Source organism: Pristiophorus japonicus, chromosome 27 (assembly GCF_044704955.1).
Source record: "Pristiophorus japonicus isolate sPriJap1 chromosome 27, sPriJap1.hap1, whole genome shotgun sequence".
NCBI lineage: Eukaryota > Metazoa > Chordata > Chondrichthyes > Pristiophoridae > Pristiophorus > Pristiophorus japonicus.
Window position 1 is genome coordinate 7,810,885 of NC_092003.1, and position 7,559 is coordinate 7,818,443.

General features: G+C 52.9%; 1 protein-coding gene across 1 annotated transcript in view; it reads right to left on the reverse strand.

Annotated features, from left to right (window-relative positions):
* Positions 1-4,692, reverse strand: part of LOC139239339 (EGF-containing fibulin-like extracellular matrix protein 2) — a 27,147-nt gene extending 22,455 nt beyond the window's left edge. The window contains exon 1 of the mRNA XM_070868014.1: positions 4,495-4,692. The gene's annotated coding sequence lies outside the window, so the exon portion shown is untranslated. The remainder of the gene's footprint in view (positions 1-4,494) is intronic.
* Positions 4,693-7,559: the final 2,867 nt, after the last annotated feature.

Sequence of the window (7,559 nt, forward strand, 5' to 3'; positions counted from 1 at the left end):
AGGGTTTCAACACAGACAGGCTAAGTGAGTGGGCAAAAATTTGGCTGTTGGAAAGTGTGAGGTCATGCACTTTGGCAGAAAAAAAATCAAAGAGCAAGTTATTATTTAAATGGAGAAAGATTGCAAAGTGCCGCAGTACAGCGGGACCTGGGGGTACTTGTGCATGAAACACAAAAGGATAGTATGCAGGTACAGCAAGTGATCAGGAAGGCCAATGGTATCTTGGCCTTTATTGCAAAGGGGATGGAGTATAAAAGCAGGGAAGTCTTGCTACAGTTATACAGGGTATTGGTGAGGCCACACCTGGAGTACTGCGTGCAGTTTTGGTTTCAATATTTACGAAAGGATATACTTGCTTTGGAGGCTGTTCAGAGAAGGTTCACTCGCTTGATTCTGGGGATGAGGGGGTTGACTTATGAGGAAAGGTTGAGGAGGTTGGGCCTCTACTCATTGGAATTCAGAAGAATGAGAGGCGATCTTATCGAAACGTATAAGATTATGAGGGGGCTTGACAAGGTGGATGCAGAGAGGATGTCTCCACTGATGGGGGAGACTAGAACTAGGGGGCATGGTCTTAGAATAAGGGGCCGCCCATTTAAAACTGAGATGAGGAGGAATTTCTTCTCTCAGAGGGTTGTAAATCTGTGGAATTCGCTGCCTCAGAGAGCTGTGGAAGCTGGGACATTGAATAAATTTAAGACAGAGATAGACAGTTTCTTGAGCGATAAAGGGTTATGGGGAGCGGGCGGGGAAGTGGAGCTGAGTCCATGATCGGATCAGCCATGATGGTATTAAATGGCGGAGCAGGCTCGAGGGGCCGAATGGCCGACTCCTGCTCCTATTTCTGATGAGCTGAGGCAGGGGACTGGAATGAAAATGACAACCCACCGACTCTGCCAGCCGTGCTGTGCCTGAGCAGGGAGCGCTGAGGTTGGGAGAGATTACACAGAGCTGCCTGTACACATAGCCGCGGCGTGATGTTAAAATGACCCCCCCTGCACCCCTCACTCTGTGTCTGATTTTCGTGACTTCTGGACATTGGCGGTGGGTGGGGGAAGGGTCTGAAGGTGAAAGTTCAATTAAATCACGATCTGACCGGTGGGAGGAGAAGCTGTTGGGCCTCGAACTTCCTCGACCCGTCTGACGGGCCTCAACTGAGCGCGTGGGAGCATCCAATATGGCGGGCTTGGCGCGTTACCGCGGCGTGGTGTCTGGGAGCTTGCTGTGCACAAACTACACCTTTTCCGACATTGCCCCAGTGACGACACTTCAAGAGAAAGTACCTCAGTGGCTGTAAAGGTATTTGGGATAACAATCACGCTACACATTACCGGTTCATCCACTGGGCTCACAACTGCATACCTCATCCCCCGAGCCCAACTGGCCGGGGTTTTATTGAGTCCTGTGAACGTCACGTGACTGGCTAAGCCCCTCCCAACTCAACAGCTCTACAACTACTTTGGCTAACAGATAAAACCGAGTGCCCCCTTATTAAAGGGATACTAGAAGCCACAACTTAACAATTAAGGAACCTTAACCGATCAATTAAAATTTGGTTGCCGGGGGGGTGATGATGCACTCCAGTCCCTCCGGCGCCCACCTCTCGCGGAAGGCCCGCGAGCGTACCGGTGGACACCGCGTGCTCCATCTCCAGGGACACCCGGGCTCGGATGTAACCGCGGGAGAGAGGCAGGCAGTCGGGCTGAACGATCCCCTCGACCGCCCGCTGCCTGGACCGGCTGATGGCCCCCTTGGCCAGGGCCCAGGAGCAGGCCCACGAGGAGGCCCTCGGACCTGCCCGCTCCCCTCCGCACAGGGTGCCCAAAGATCGGGAGCGTGGGGACTGAAGCGCAACCAGAAATTGAGGAGCGGTCTTAAACTGCAGGCCTCGCTGAGCAATTTGAGGGAAGGATTAGTTCCCTTGGCTCCATCCCTTGGCTCTCCGCACACCCGGCTTGACACACCACCCCACGGCAGGCAGTGACGTGGTTCCGAACCGCCGCTGGCTCTCACTGCGACGTATCACGAACCACAGGCGGGGAGACACACAGGGAGTGTTACACTGGCAGGAAGCCAGTCTATGCCCGAGCTGACATGCAAGTACAGACCAGCGCCTTCCCTATAATCAGCAGCTTACAGCTTTCGTCAGCACCCTGCTATACTGCTGTAGTATGCAATTTTACCCTTGTTTTCTTATATTTATCCCAGTCTTCGCAGGGCAGGTACAGCACGGGGTTAGATACAGAGTAAAGCTCCCTCTACACTGTCCCATCAAACACTCCCAGGGCAGGTACAGCACGGGGTTAGATACAGAGTAAAGCTCCCTCTACACTGTCCCATCAAACACTCCCAGGGCAGGTACAGCACGAGGTTAGATACAGAGTAAAGCTCCCTCTACACTGTCCCATCAAACACTCCCAGGGCAGGTACAGCACGGGGTTAGATACAGAGTAAAGCTCCCTCTACACTGTCCCATCAAACACTCCCAGGGCAGGTACAGCACAGGGTTAGATACAGATTAAAGCTCCCTCTACACTGCCCCATCAAACACTCCCAGGGCAGGTACAGCACGGGGTTAGATACAGAGTAAAGCTCCCTCTACACTGTCCCATCAAACACTCCCAGGGCTGGTACAGTACGGGGTTAGATACAGAGTAAAGCTCCCTCTACACTGTCCCATCAAACACTCCCAGGGCTGGTACAGTACGGGGTTAGATACAGAGTAAAGCTCCCTCTACACTGTCCCATCACACACTCCCAGGGCAGGTACAGCACGGGGTTAGATACAGAGTAAAGCTCCCTCTACACTGTCCCATCAAACACTCCCAGGGCAGGTACAGCACGGGGTTAGATACAGAGTAAAGCTCCCTCTACACTGTCCCCCATCAAACACTCCCAGGGCAGGTACAGCACGGGGTTAGATACAGAGTAAAGCTCCCTCTACACTGTCCCCATCAAACACTCCCAGGGCAGGTGCAGCACGGGGTTAGATACAGAGTAAAGCTCCCTCTACACTGTCCCATCACACACTCCCAGGGCAGGTACACTACGGGGTTAGATACAGAGTAAAGCTCCCTCTACACTGTCCAATGTTGGGATGAGCATTATTTGGTATGAGAAGCTTTTTGTAAATGTAAGCATTATCCTTGACGTGTGGACACTGTGTGTGGGACCTGTGTTCCAAACCCACGTGTCAGTGTGAGACAGCAGGTTACCAAGATCAGTCCCGCTCCCAGACCAATAGATTCTTATCCTTATCTTGACAGAGAGATGCTATCTTTAGTAAGAGAGTGTGTCGGCGATGGCTCAGTGGGCAGCACTCTCACCTCTGAGTCAGAAGGTTGTGGATTCAAGTCCCACTTCAGGGACTGGAGCACATAAATCCAGGCCGACACTCCCAGTGCAGTACTGAGGGAGCGCCGCACTGTCGGAGGGGCAGTACTGAGGGAGTGCCGCACTGTCAGAGGGGCAGTACTGAGGGAGCGCCGCACTGTCGGAGGGGCAGTACTGAGGGAGCGCCGCACAGTCGGAGGGGCAGTACTGAGGGAGTGCCGCACTGTCGGAGGGGCAGTACTGAGGGAGCGACGCACTGTCGGAGGAGCCGTCTTTCGGATGAGACATTAAACCGAGGCTCCGTCTGCCCTCTCAGGTGGATGTAAAAGATCCCGGGGCCACTATTGGAAGAAGAGCAGGGGGAATTCTCCCTGGTGTCCTGGGGCCAATACTTATCCCTCAACCAACATCACTAAAACAGATGATCTGGGTCATTATCACATCGCTGTGTGTGGGAGCTTGCTGTGCGCAAATTGGCGTTTCCCACATTACAACAGCGAGCGCACTCCAAAAAAATACTTCATTGGCTGTAAAGCACTTTGGGACGTCCGGTGGTTGTGAAAGGCGCTATATAAATGCAATTCTTTTTTTTTTCTTTTTATCTTTACTAAGAGGTGATATATTTACTAAGAGGGAGATTATATATTTCTAAGAGAGAGATGATACCTCTAGAGGTTATACCTTTACTGAGAGAGATTATATATTTACTAAGAGAGAGATGATATCTTTACTAAGAGCTGGCGAGATGCAGAGAGAGGGCGGGGGGGTGCGAGTCTCCGTGTATTACGTGCCAGTGTTATAGTCTCCGTCCACAAGGGCAGCGCTGTGCAGAAGGGAAGGATAAGTGGAGGTATTTAAACATGCAGCCAGCTCTAAGTACTAAATGAGAGGGAGTCAGAGTAGGGTTTAGAAGAAGCTGTGCTGGTACAATATAATAGTTGTCCTTGCTGGCTGGCGCTGCAGTCTGAGGTGTGGTTATACCGTACACCATTCTCTCACCTTGCCCCGCATTCTTTGCAAGCGCTCAACCAGAACCGTCCTCACTCCAAACTTTCAAGGAGAAAAAAAAACCGTTTACCTCTCTGCTAACTTTTAGCAGCTGCCTCAAGCGATCCGGGTTCGCGTTGGAAAGACAAGCGTGTTTCTGTATAAGGTACTTACCCAGCCAAGGTTTGCAGAGTGAGTGGGTACAGCAGGCAGGACACGCTGCCCAGAGAACACCCTGACCGCCCTTCTCCCTGACAAATTACTCAGTTGAGCGAGAAGGGCTGCTTCGTGACCTGGTTCATGTAGATGTTTGGAAGAGGCTGGAGTGAGAACTGTCTGTCTTTCTCTCCTTCCCTCTCTCTCTCTCTCTCTCTCCCTCCTTCCTTCCTTCCTTCCCTCCCTCTCTCCCTCCTTCCCTCCCTCTCTCCCTCCTTCCTTCCCTCTCTCTCCCTCCTTCCCTCCCTCTCCCTTCTTCCCTCCCTCTCTCTCCCTCTCTGTCTTTCCTTCCCTCCCTCTGTCTCTCTGACCCTCCCTCTCTCTCTCCCTCTCTCTGTCTGTCCCTCTCTCCCTCCCTCCCTCTGTCCCTCCCTCCCTCCCTCCCTCTGTCCCTCCCTCCCTCTGTCCCTCTCTCCCTCCCTCCCTCTGTCTCTCTCTCCCTCCCTCCCTCTGTCTCTCTGACCCTCCCTCTCTCTGTCTGTCCCTCCCTCCCTCCCTCTCTGTCCCTCCCTCCCTCCCTCTCTGTCCCTCCCTCCCTCTCCCTCCCTCCCTCCCTCTCTGTCTGTCTCTCCCTTCCTCCCTCTGTCGCTCTCACTCTCTCTGTCTCTCTGTCCCTCCCTCTCTATCTGTATCTCTCTCTCTCTCCCTCCCTCTGTCTCTGTCTCTCTCTCTCCCTCCCTTTACCTTCCTCTCTGTCTCTAACTCTGTCTTACTGTCTTTCTGTTTCTCAGTCTCAATCTTCCTTTCTGTCTCTCTCTCTCTCTCCGTCTCTCTGTGTCTGTCTGTCTCCCTCTGTGTGTGTGTGTGTGTGTGTGTGTGTGTCTCTCTCTCGGTCTCTCCTAATCCTTCCTCCCTCTCCCTCTTGCTCCAGCTCTGAATTCCTGTGTGTGTGCCAAAGAGCTGGGAGACTGCCGACTGCCACCTGGTTTAGCTTTAGCTCCCAGCTAATAACAGATGTCAAGCAGGCAGGGTTAACACGTTGGTGCCTGGGAGGTGGAGCAGGGAACGCTGTGTTTATACAGCTGTGTCAGATTCCCCACAGGCCATCGACAGAGAGAGAGAGAGAGAGAGAGGTTACCGAAGGCGGGTGGGCCTGGTCATTTCAGCCTCTGACACCAACCAAACATAACGTGGGGTGAAGGGCAGACTGCCACTGCCAAGTCGACGGGGAGTGAGTTACAGGCCAGGAATTCAGTGCCGAGGTTATAGCGACAGACGGAAGATGGGGCCACTTACCATCTGTGCAACCGGCAGACAGACTTGCATTTATATAGCGCCTTTCACGACCACCGCACGTCTCCAGGCGCTTTACAGCCAATGAAGTACTTTTTGAAGTGTCGTCGCTGTTGTAATCATCATCGTAGGCAGTCCCTCGAATCGAGGATGACATAGAAAATAGGTGCAGGAGCAGGCCATTCGGCCCTTCGAGCCTGCACCACCATTCAATATGATCATGGCTGATCATTCACCTCAGTACCCCATTCCTGCTTTCTCTCCATACCCCTTGATCCCTTTAGCCGGAAGGGCCACATCTAACTCCCTCTTGAATATATTTAGTGAATTGGCATCAACAACTTTCTGTGGTAGAGAATTCCACAGGTTCACAATTCTCTGGGTGAAGAAGTTTCTCCTCATCTCGGTCCTAAATGGCTTACCCCTTATCCTTAGACTGTGACCCCTGGTTCTGGACTTCCCCAACATCGGGAACATTCTTCCTGCATCTAACCTGTCCAATCCCATCAGAATTTTATATGTTTCTATGAGATCCCCCCTCATTCTTCTAAAAATTCCAGTGAATATAAGCTCAGTCGATCCAGTCTTTCTTCATATGTCAGTCCTGCCATCCCTGGAATCAGTCTGGTGAACCTTCACTGCACTCCCTCAATAGCAAGAATGTCCTTCCTCAGATTAGGAGACCAAAACTGAACACAATATTCCAGGTGAGGCCTCACCAAGGCCCTGTACAACTGCAGTAAGACCTCCCTGCTCCGATACTCAAATCCTCTCGCTATGAAGGCCAACATGCCATTTGCCTTCTTCACCGCCTGCTGTACCTGCATGCCAAATTTCAATGACTGATGTACCATGACACCCAGGTCTCGTTGCACCTCCCCTTTTCCTAATCTGTCACCATTCAGATAATATTCTGCCTTCCTGTTTTTGCCACCAAAGTGGATAACCTCAGACTTGCTTCAAAAAGTTCATCGTTGTTTCAATGAAGGACCTAATATTCCAGATCCCGAACTACATCCTGAAGGGTGGAAGATGCCTGTGCGTGGATTTTTTTAACGTGGGGTGACCGTTGCACACCAGCCACCACACGGGCTTGACAGAGCGAGGTCTTGGTCCAGGGGCAAGGGTTAACCAGGACGACTGGAGACCAGCTCTGCTGCACGGACCCAGTGCGCGCACATATCGCACACAGTGTGGGCTGGGCCCGTGCTGCCCCTGGGCCATCGACTCTCCTGGGCCCCGAACTCTCGCCTCTCCCGGGCCCCAATCACGTCTCTCTACAATCTCTCGCCGCTCCTTCGCCCCGACCCTCGCCGCTCCTGATGTACCTGCCCCACGCTCCAATCACCGACCTGGGCCGTGGTGATGTCCCTCTTCACTGCCGTCGCTCTCCTGCTCCAACACGCGCTGCTCCCTGGGGCGGTACACCGCCACACTGCTCCTTCCACTCCCCGGCCTGCTCCGATGGTGCTCACAGGCCAGGGGCCGCGCAGACTGCTTGTACCATGGGAAATGCGGCAGCCTGTTTGCGCACAGTAAGCTCCCACACACAGCAATGTGATAATGACCTGAGATAATCTGTTTTTTGTTATGCTAATTGAAGGATAAATATTGGCCCCAGGATATCGGGGAGAACTCCCCCTGCTCTTCTTCAAAATACTGGCCGTGGGATCTTTAACATCCACCTGAGAGGGCAGACGGGGCCTCGGTTTAATGTCTCATCTGAAAGACGGCACCTCCGACAGTGCGGGGCTCCCTCAGTACTGCCCCTCCGACAGTGAGGCGCTCCC